Consider the following 11,382-nt stretch of genomic DNA (forward strand, 5'->3'; position numbering starts at 1 on the left):
GTGGGGGGTGGGAGGGATGGGGTGGCTGGGTGATAGACACTGGGGAGGGTATGTGCTATGGTGAGCGCTGTGAATTGTACAAGACTGATGAATCACAGAGCTGTACCTCTGAAACAAATAATATATGTCAAAAAAAAAGAAGATGGGAAGGGAAGAAGAAGAAGGGAAAAATGAAGGGGGGAGGATACAGGAGGGGGAGACGAACCATGAGAGACGATGGACTCTGAGAAACAAACTGAGGGTTCTAGAGGGGAGGGGGTGGGGGATGGGTTAGCCTGGCGATGGGTATTAAAGAGGGCACGTTCTGTGTGGAGCACTGGGTGTTATGCACAAACAATGAATCATGGAACACTACATCAAAAACTAATGATGTATGGTGACTAACATAACATAATAAAATTTAAAAAATGTAAAATAAAAAATAAAAACAGTGGCTTATAAAACATGTCTGTACTCAAAACAAGGTGGGGCAGGAGGTCCGGGGGGGGTGGAAATGGAGACTAAGAGAAAGAGAAAGAGTGAGCTGGGAATTAATGCATGTTTTGTTGGTTTTGATGGTGCACAGATTCAAAAAGAGAACCAATCTCTGCTGTTCTCTTGAAATATTGAAAAGTATATCAATTCACCTCAAAAATATTTTCTCTCAGTCTCCCTCCTTCATTCAGCATCACGAAGCCTTTCTAGAATCTTGGCATTTTGCCTATCAGTAAATTATAAAAAAGCAATAGGATGCCAGTCTGCTATGCCATCAAATTATCTGTTGGGTTCCTGGGTCTCTGTACTGTATTTACAGAAACAGATGGCCCCTGTGACACTTTCACCAAAAGACATGGGACTTAACTTGTCTCCCCTATGCGGAGCTACATCTTTGAGAAACATGCCCAGGGATGCCTGTGACCATGTGGGTACAGCATGGTATTTCAGGGTGGAGGAGAGAATCACTCAGTTAATACATTTTTTTCCCCACTCAATGTAAAGACTACTTCAGCAAAATTATTTATCTCACATTCAGTCAGCTAATTGACATCTTTTTTTAGTTCCAGGAAAGGAATTCAAAGGAAAACATCCGTCATTTCTGCCCTGGGAGAACTTATAAAATATTGCAGAAAACAGGCAGTGAATGTGAACTTGGTCAATTAGAAAAGCCTGCTAAATAATGACAAAAATAAAGATCATGAAGGTAAACTAATACTTCAGGGCAGAACTCTTGCATTCTGGACGAATGCCTGAAAGAATCATTGGCTCATTTTCTCATTCATGGATGATATCTGATTTATTGTTATTTATTTAATACAAACATTTGCATAGCACCTACTATGTGCTGGACGTTGTTCTAAGTGACTTAAAAATATTAGCTCATTTAATCCTCATGGCAACTTTACAAAGAAGGTGCTATATTATCTTCATTTTGCAGATGAGGAATCTGAAGCACAGAGGTTGTGCATCATGTATATTCATAATGCATGCACATGTACAGTATCATAGAAGTATCAAATTTGGATAGACAGTAATTTTTAAAGACTGAAAATTTCTGATTGTGCCTGTTCTAATCAAAATTTAGATACATAATTTAGGTTTAAATGAAGAAGTGTGTCTGTAAAAAAGCACATCTGAACAGTCTTATGTACTTAAATTAAAATGGGTACCAAGTGGTAGCATGTGGAAAATCAGGGCCATGCCAGTAAAGGGATAAAGTCTGGACGGTGTGGGAGATTGAATTAGGGGAACAGAAAGCAGAATGTGCCATTCTGACGCCATAAGTTGTCTCATCCGGTCCCCAAAATGGAACTCCGTGTTTGGGAATGATGGCGTTAAGCAGTGTGATAGGCGTTAATAACCTGATGAGTTCAAGATGAGATAGCCAAACTTTGATTTTTGAATCCAGAGCTGGTTTTGCGGAGAGAGTAATAGCTGTGTCCACTTCAATGTTTCTCAATAAAAATACATCGCAAGGTGAAAGAACTACCTCAAAGGGCCCCCTTCTGCAGGGTAGTCTTGGGGGTGCTGTTTTAAAGTGGGACGCTTCCCCTTCTTGCCATAAAACGACAGCTTTGCTGATGGGTTTGGAGGAGCCTGTTAAACCCAGCACCTCCGTTTACCGAAAAAATGTTTTGAGTAGCCCACTGAGGAACCTCTGTTGAGAAGTAACAGGTCACAGTGGGAGACGGAGCGGGAAGTGGGCAGGCAGAAGCGTTTAGGGTTTAATGGGTCTGAGGCTGTAGTGAAGCAGTGTGCTGAAATAATTCTGATTAGGCTCGGTCAGTCAGGCTGCATAATCAGTCTCGGCTCTCCTCCATTCAGCCCTTACTGCGAGGAGCACAATCGCGGTTCAAAGCCCATTTTAAGTAGTCCTCACACTGTTCTTTAAAATGCAATCTTCTTTCAGATTGCCCCTGAGCCTTTTTTTTTCTACACCTATGGGAATAGCTAACTGGGAAAAGAAAAAGTTATGCTAACATGTTCATAGAAAAACATAGGTGCACTTTACTTTCCAATGTGAAGGCTTAAATTTTTAAAATTCGCCCTAGAGAAATGACTGGAAAATCCCAACAGGTGTAACAAGGATAAATCACACTCTCCAGCCTGGTCTCTGCTGCCGGCAGCGTGTGACATATTCGTGGCTTGAGCAGCTGATCAGCTTCTGTTTCCATCAGCTGGAACCACTCATAACGCATACAGAGCCGCAGATAGCCAGTTGGGAGGAAATAGCTCTAAAGGCTTCCCTTCTGCGTGACTTATTTGTTAAGAGTAAAAATACAAATCAGAAAATTATTTTATGCTTTTAAAGTTTTTATGAATACGATTCAAGGGTAATTAGGATGTATTAAGCAGAAACAGATGTGTTGAGGTAGGACCCAGTGAGGATTGTCTGATGTCTCTACTTGGTTGGGTTTTAAAGGTCATGGGCTGTGGTTATTGTTGATCTCCTGACAATATGCTTTGAAGGAGATTGTGTTACATGTTGGTTGCGCTTTTGTGAGAAAAAGCATTATTCCAGCCAGGTCTCGAGAAGTGCTGAAAAGAGCTTCAAAGAAATATGTCCACCCATTGTTCATGCGGGTCGTTGTCATAAGTGGGGAATGGATTTTTAGGTTTGATTTTAGGAAGTGAGTAACTTTAATTGGAAATGTACTAAATGGACACTTTCTAAACTTGTATCATGGCCAGTGAAGGACTTATAAAACTACTTCTCTGGAATTTTTTCCAGAGAGCCTTACAGCTTGAAAAACAATCATTAGAAATTTAAGCAAAAACAGGTTGGCAACCGCCACCATGAGGTCCTACTACATATTATACCTCATTTTAGAACACCTTCCACGACTTTCTTTGGGTCTTCTTAACATGAACTATAAGTCTGACGTATTTAGTACTGTCGTGAAAATACTCCTCACTATTTGTTGTTCTTATGTGTGTACTTATGTATCAACAATATCTGGCTTCTAAGAATAATCATAATCAACATTTAAATGTTTTTACAGCTTGAATAGGTAAGATACTAATGACAGTGGGTAGCAGAGGAACCTAAAAGAGGAATAAAATGGAGAAATAGGTAGGGGAAAAGAAATAAAGAAATATCGATGTAATATTTATTTTTGTAAGATCTCACAGTAAATTAATTGAAGGAAATAGAGTTTCTAGGCTACCATAAAAGGAAAAAGGCAGAAATGATGGTTGTGAGTCCTGTGGATGGCAGGTTATACGTGTGTGCAAAGTAGGTTCTGATGCTAAGTGAACCAGTTCTAAGCAATTACTGCGCCCTGTAAAGAAAGAATATTGAAACAATGACCAGATAGGAGTTCTAACATGTTATCTCAAGTTAGTACTAGGTTAAAAATAAAGAAAAAATCATGTAACACCTTACATCTTCTCCCCATAGGGGAAAATATGGCAGTTACTGTCTTAAAACAGTATTACCAAGCCATAACCCATTGTGTATTTTGCCAAATAGTTGCGAGCAACTAAACAGATTTTTCTTGCTTCTAATTGGATCCGAGGAAATGTTTAACCCCCATTGTATTGCCACAAAGCCGGGCTGATCGCCCTGGGAGGCCCCAGAGGTCTGAGCAGCTTTGGATTGGCTGTGCAGAGGACTCTAACATTTTACTGCCCATGGTCCAGCCACAGCAGTGTTCACTGACCAATGTCTTATCCGCAGAAATGTGCCGGGGTGGGCAGGCACATTGTGTAAGATTTTCCTCTTGCCACAGGAAGGAAATGGGAAGCAGTAAGATAACTTCATTTGTAAGGTAATGTCTGTGCTCGTTTCTGTGCAAAGGGAAGTGATGTTTGCTTACTGGGACTGACTGATTTTCTGTTCCGTCTCTCAGGTGTCATTTTAATGGTCTGTTTAAAACTGAAGCCAAAACTAGAATTGTATCCCAACTGTAAAGGTGTGTCCGAAGTTTTACATTCTCTGCTCATTGATTTGGGTTTATTTAGTGTGTTGACCTGGTTAGTGGAGTTTGTATCAGAAGTCAGTATCTTTCCCAGGGCTTGTTAAACACTTATAAGAGGGATTGGGTGGGGCAGTGCCAGTCAGATTGAGTGCAAGTATTTCTGGGCAAATGTGAACACATTTTAAAGAAAAATAAATGCTTGTAGGTTTATGTTTGCTGTCAGGGTACAGTGGCAGGGTGTGGTGACATGTAATTTCAATGTAATTTGTCATCCTTTATGTAGATAATTGTTCTTAGAGGTCTCATGGGCCATTTTTATATTACCTGAAAACAACCACCCAGCCAAGGCTTATTTACTCTCATCTGCTGCATTCCTGCTGGTTGTTTTTGTTTTTGTTTTTTTTAAATATTGTAATGCAGTCTCCCTGTGTACAAAGTGTGGTGTAAGCTTTACCAATTTGCCTTTTGGAATAAAAAGAAGATTCAATTATCATTCTTTCTGTACGAGCTTGAGAATTTTCCCCAAGTTTTCTGTATTAATTCTGTACTCCAGAGAGTTCAGTGGTCAAGAGGATGAGAAAAGCTGGATTAGGGGCACTTTTTTTTTAAAGGCCAAAATGCCATAATTGGATTTGTTAGCTTTAGCTCATGAAATATCTTCAAAGACCACCTGTGAGATTATATTCAGCGTCACTCAGTTTTTTTGAACCTCATGAAATTAAACACAGGGTGATTATCCTAATGCAACAAAATTTTGCATCCTTGAAAACACCCCTCAAAATCCCCATTATCTGGCTTTTATTGCAGCTGGACCCAGAGCAAATGTACTGGAAGACATGCTTCTCTTTTCCTAGGACAGTTTTCTCTTTTCTGTTCATATTTTCCATTGACAATAGTAAAAGAGCATTAGAAATCATCATAAAAATAACTTGTATGTTTATATACGGTGCTTTTCAGTTTGCACGATCTAGTTTGATCCTCTTAACCATCTTCTGTAGAAAGGACAAGTCTTATTATCTGTTTTAAGAATGAGAAGAGATTCGGCAGCGTGCCCCAGGCTACGGAGCTAGGACCTTGCAGAGCTTGGGTCTGATGCAGGCATTCAGACCAGTGCTCTTTCCAAAACGCTGTGTTGGCTCCATGTGCTTGATGTTTGCTTTAATGATCAGGCTGAACTAAGCCCTTTAATAGGAAGGCTCTGGCAACAGCTGGTGTTAGGTAGATTAAAATCAAAGCCCTTGGTTGGAAAGGAGTTATCAAGAGAGTGAGAGAAAAGAGAGAAAAGATCCCAAATCACAGAATGATCCTAAAAGAATTGTGGGGTAGGGAACATGATTCAGGGGGCTCATGCTTCATTCCTTTCTCTCCATCAATACAAGTCTCCATCCCTTTTTTGCTTTTTTCCCTTGTCCCTGGTTCCTTTTGAGAAATTCTCCATGCTTTGTCATGACAGGCCACTATTCGTTAGGAGAGGACTGTGGGGGCACCTTTCCCAAACTTGATATTTCCATCTCATTTCCAGAAGATGATCTACCAAGTCTGTAAATCTTCCCTTTATATTACAAACAGCCTTGTTCTCATGCTTACCTGAGTTAGAGGGAGAATAACTGATTTCTCCTGCTAACAAGTCCCATTCACTCGCTATGACTGCCTTCTTTCCATTCCGGATTTTCTTACTCTGTAAATAACTATTCTCTTGTAGTTTAATTCTGCCAATTTGTCAACCCCCTTCTTTCTGACGTTTCTGACTGCACTCTTGTTTTCATGGTTTCTTTCATTTTCCTCAGAAACTCTCATTATGGAGACTGTATTGTATAACAATAGCTTGGCCCTGAAATTCAAAGGAAAACAAATGCTTTTCAAGGCTTGGAAACTACTGGAATCCTTGCTACCATATCTTTGTGTAAATAAAGTTGTAAGGGGATGCCTGGGTGGCTCAGTCGGTTGGGCATCTGCCTTCAGCTCGGGTCGTGGTCCTGAAGTCCTGAGCAGGGAGCCTGCTTCTCCTTCTGCCCCTCACTGCTCTCTCTCTCTCTGTCTCAAGTAAATAAAAAGTATTAAAAAAAAATTGTAAGGAACACTCTTCTCTGCCTCCTTTAGCGGTCAGAGTGTCCTGCTTGCTGGGAAGTCTTCGTTAGCTACAGGTGTCTCTGGTACCAACATACCACTCAAGCCAAATCTGTTCATCCTGTTGGATATGAGATCTTTGAGCACTCCAAAAGTAGAAGTTATTAGATGTGTTACCTTTTTGTGTTAACTTTGCATGTCTCATCCACCTCATTGCATTGTTGTGTGTAGATTTTTGCACATGTATGTGCTTAACTATTTTTAAATGGACACTTATTAGTTGTTTTTTTTCACTATCGAAGGCTATAAAAAGCATTTACTATGGCTCATGATTCACATCGCCCAGACATCTCTGCATGATGAAAAAAGTTATAATGATCTAAAGATATGAGTAGTACATACAGCTATGAAATCAGATGTAAATTTCTCCCCCTCCAGGTGAATGCTGTTAGCAGTCTCATGTATCCTGCCAGAAATACTTCCTATGCATGTGCTAGCCAAAATTGATCTTTGAATATAACATCTCAAGTTGACATTATTATCTGATCACTGTGGAATTCATTCATCTAATAGATATTTATGATGTCCTCCGTGGGTTAGGCATTGCTCTGGGCACAGTGTAGATAACATGAACAAAGCAAACAAAATCTCTGTCCTCGTGGAGCCTAGGTTCTCGTGCATGAGACAACACATAAAATAAAGTAATAAAATATGTAATGTGTTGGATGGGAACTAGGGCTGCCGGGGAAAATAAAGCAGGGAAGGGAGATGGGAGTTGGGTGTATGTTGCCATTTAGAGAGGGCAGCCGCTAGCCATAGAAGGTGGCTCCAGCCATCGAGGAAGATGACATTTGTGTAAAGCCCTGAAGGAGATGAGAGAGGGGGCAGTGCAAATATTTGGAGGAACCAGAGCCCCATGGTAGGACCTCAGGCTCAGGGGAAAAAATTTTTTTTTCTAAATGTTAACAGGCATTTTTTTTCCCTAAGTCATGCAAAATGAAGAAGAGAGAGATAATTTATTTAAAGTAATAACCCATTAATAAAAGTCATATATCACCTCATTTATAGAATAAAAAAAAATATTATTTGTTCAGCAAACAGTGAGACCCAGCTAAAAAAGCAAGGGTACTGTGCCATGGGCCCAGAACGCCATAATCCAAGATTGTTCTGGTTACATATGCCTCTTTGACCTAAGCTGGTCCTGAGGTGCCAGGAACATTTCTAGGCTGGTTGAAAAGAGTAATGTAGCTTCCTCCTTTTCCCATAAGGACCATTTCCAGAACGTTCTCTCTGAGTAGTGGTCATTGCCACCACCTTTCTAGAGACATGGACTTAGGCTTGAATGTAGCCACCTCCTTTCTGTTTGGTGAAGTCAAGTCTGTTCTTGCTATTTCTTGGCAATCAGTGCTCAGGGCTTAAGCTTGCCTGGTACATGGTGTCTGATTTTAGTGGCCCCAGTTAAAGATAAAAAATTAAGTACTAAATTTTACACACACACATGCGTTAAAAGACAGTGAGCATTTCTTTGGCATAAATGGACAAAAGAGCTTATAAGAACAGGATAATAATTTACTTCAAAAATGTTGTATGCAGTCCTAGTGGGACTTAATTAACTCAAAATGCAAGCAGGTTTGTAGAGGTTGCCGAAAACCAAAGCTGTTGGCCTCATCCCCGACTTCTGTACCCAACCACCCCGTCCTCACCCCCACCCCCACTTCAGAGGGAGGCTTACACTCTACAGTCATCTGGACTGTGATGCAGTGCCTTGAAGAGTGGCAGGTGTCTTTACTGAGAACTTCAGTAGAACCCATCAAGTCATTTGTGCTTTGGGAGAGTACGGTTAAAAAAAAAAGAAAAGACAACGGATCCAAAATGGAGTCACTTATGCTATGTCCCTTGTCAGAGGGCCAAGACTTAATGACAGTTTTGACTCTCAGAAATGGAATCTTAAGCCAGTCAATCAGGAATCGCCTGATCAGCCCTAGCAAGGAAATCTGCCTGATAAACCCCTGCCATCTCCTAAAGGAAAGGGACCTTGCAATAACCAGCCCTCTGTCTGTCTAGCATAACTTCCTCGTTTCAGCCTTTCATTTTATATGGCTCCTCAGAGCTCCATTCTATCTGCTAGATTGGATGCTGCCTGACTGAAATTGATTTTTCTTCAAATTAAAAAAAATTTTAAATATGCCTCAGTTTATCTCACAACAGTAGTGTCCTTGCTGATCTGACCTCATCCGAATGTGGCATGTTTGACCTTTTCTAAGGACGGTGATGGAGGGGAGAGTATTAGTATTGACAGAAGGGGGCAGAAAGGAAGGCTTTAAAGAAAAAATACTTTCTTCGAGAGGGAAGTAATTCAGATAGGGAACTACAGCTAGATGAAGAAGAAGGAAGTCATTAATAATTGAAAGCGGTGAAACTCTATACCCTGGTGCTACCGTGGATCAAGCCACTAACGTCTGCTCAGAATCACTGCAGTTGTCTCCTTTCCTGTGGCCTTCCTGTCTCAAATTTGCTCCCCTTCAACGTATTCTCATACAGCCAGATCCAGCCCTTAAAATGGGAGTCAGATCATGTTACTCCTCCACTCAGAACCTCTCAAGGGCTTCCCAATTCACTCAGAGCAAAAGTCAGAGGCCTTGAACCCATGTACCAGCCCTAGGTCATCTGGTCCCCCATTCCAGCTCTGCCACTCCTTCTCCAGCTCTTCTCCTGCTGGCTCCCTTCAGCCACCTTGACCTCCTGGCTGTTCTCAAACACAAAATCTCCTACCTCGGGGCCTTTGCACTTGCCTGGAACCCTCACCTTACCTGCAGAGCCCTTCCCCAGTGACTCTCACACTCACATCCTTCAAGTCTTTCCTGAAATTACACCTGCTCAAGGAGGTTTTTCTGTGACCATCATATTTAAAACTGCAGCCCTCTCCATATCCACACTTCCATGCTCTCACCACACTTCATCTTTTCATTCTAACATATTATGTTTCTTTACTTATTTATTTTGCTTACTATTTGTCTTCATCCCCAGGATGTAAGCTACATGAGAGCAGAGATTTCTGCCTTTTTAAATTCACCACTACCTCTGGCATCTAGGACAGTGCCTGGTACTTACATACTAGGTACTCAATAACTCTTTGTCAAATAAGTAAATGAATGAATTGTGGAAATTTAATTGGGGAGAGAGAATTTACTTCCTCTAAAAGTAATGAATGTCTGGGGAATCACACAATTAAAAAAAAAACATAAAAAAGCTTCTTGTCTACATAGCCCATGCCTCCTGACAGGCATGTTTCCTGGGTGTGCCAGATAGCTGATTGAGAAAGAAAGGCCTTGGATGCCTCCAAAGTCATGCTTTAATGCAAATGGTGCTGGGAATAGCAATGAGAATAATGTAAACAAAAAGGAGGTGGAAATTGAAAATGGTTGTTTTGCTTCCAAAGTAATGATTTTCAAAGCAAAGGAGTTGAATAGGAAATAAATTAACAAAAAACTCTCTGTCTCTGAAAATGCAAACTTCATTTCCATTTTGATCTGTGTGATTTTTCAAGCTCAGTGATCCAAGGTCAGAGGGCACTTGTATTAGCATAGAACTTGCTTTGTTAATTCACCTCTGACTAAACCTCTCAATTCCTTTTTATGATGGTGGCATTCCAATAACAATAAAATCAAGCTCTCATAACACCAGAAACGTTTATATAGCACTTAGACAATTCCTAAATGAATTGTACCCCGAGACCTTAAGAGATAGGTCAGGATTATTACCGCTATTTTGTACACAGATAGGAAGTAATTTTTTATTGTTATGTTAATCACCATACATTACATCATTAGTTTTGGATGTAGTGTTCCATGATTCATTGTTTGTGCATAACACCCAGTGCTCCACGCAGAATGTGCCCTCTTTAATACCCATCACCAGGCTAACCCACTCCCCCACCCCCCTACCCTCTAGAACTCTCAGTTTGTTTTTCAGAGTCCATCATCTCTCATGGTTCATCTCCCCCTCTGACTTACTCCCCTTCATTCTTCCCCTCCTGCTATCTTCTTCTTTTTTTTTTCTTAACGTTTATCGCATTTGTTTCAGAGGTACAGATCTGTGATTCAACAGTCTTGCACAATTCACAGCGCTCACCATAGCACATACCCTCTGCAATGTCTATCACCCAGCCACCCAATCCCTCCCACCCCCCACCACGCCAGTAACCCTCAGTTTGTTTCCTGAGATTAAGAATTCCTCATATCACAGAGGTCCTATGATACATGTCTTTCTCTGATTGACTTATTTCACTCAGCATAACACCCTCCAGTTCCATCTACGTCATTGCAAATGGCAAGATCTCATTCCTTTGATGGCTGCATAATATTCCATTGTGGATATATACCACATCTTCTTTATCCATTCATCTGTCCATGGACATCTTGGCTCTTTCCACACTTTGGCTATTGTGGACATTGCTGCTATAAACATTGGGGTGCATGTACCCCTTCGGATCCCTACATTTGTATCATTGGGGTAAATACCCAGTAGTGCAATTGCTGGATCGTATCGTAGCTCTATTTTCAACTGTTTGAGGAACCTCCTTACTGTTTTCCAGAGTGGTTGCACCAGCTTGCATTCCCACCAACAGTGTAGGAAGGTTCCCCTTTCTCCGCATCCCCACCAACATCTGTCATTTCCTGACTTGTTAATTTTAGCCATTCTGACTACTGTGAGGTGGTATCTCACTGAGGTTTTGATTTGGATTTCCCTGATGCCGAGCAATGTTGAGCACTTTTTCATGTGTCTGTTGGCCATTTGGATGTCTTCTTTGCAAAAATGTCTGTTCATGTCTTCTGCTCATTTCTTCATTGGATTATTTGTTCTTTGGGTGTTGAGTTTGATAAGTTCTTTATAGATTTTGGATACTAGCCCTTTATCT

The 11,382-nt window shown here is 40.8% G+C and overlaps 1 protein-coding gene across 14 annotated transcripts in view; it reads left to right on the forward strand.

Moving 5' to 3' along the window:
- The window catches only part of NRCAM (neuronal cell adhesion molecule), a 287,773-nt gene that overhangs the window by 122,456 nt on the left and 153,935 nt on the right, over positions 1-11,382 (forward strand). The window contains exon 1 of one of the 14 annotated variants that reach the window (XM_073898649.1): positions 1,126-1,180. The exons of the other annotated variants lie outside the window; for them this stretch is intronic. The gene's annotated coding sequence lies outside the window, so the exon portion shown is untranslated. Of the gene's footprint in view, positions 1-1,125; positions 1,181-11,382 lie in introns of those variants that run through there. 14 annotated transcript variants of the gene reach the window in all.

Source organism: Callorhinus ursinus, unplaced genomic scaffold (assembly GCF_003265705.2).
Source record: "Callorhinus ursinus isolate GAN/ISIS: 27379988/994484 unplaced genomic scaffold, GSC_fseal_2.0 scaffold12, whole genome shotgun sequence".
NCBI classification, from domain to species: domain Eukaryota; kingdom Metazoa; phylum Chordata; class Mammalia; order Carnivora; family Otariidae; genus Callorhinus; species Callorhinus ursinus.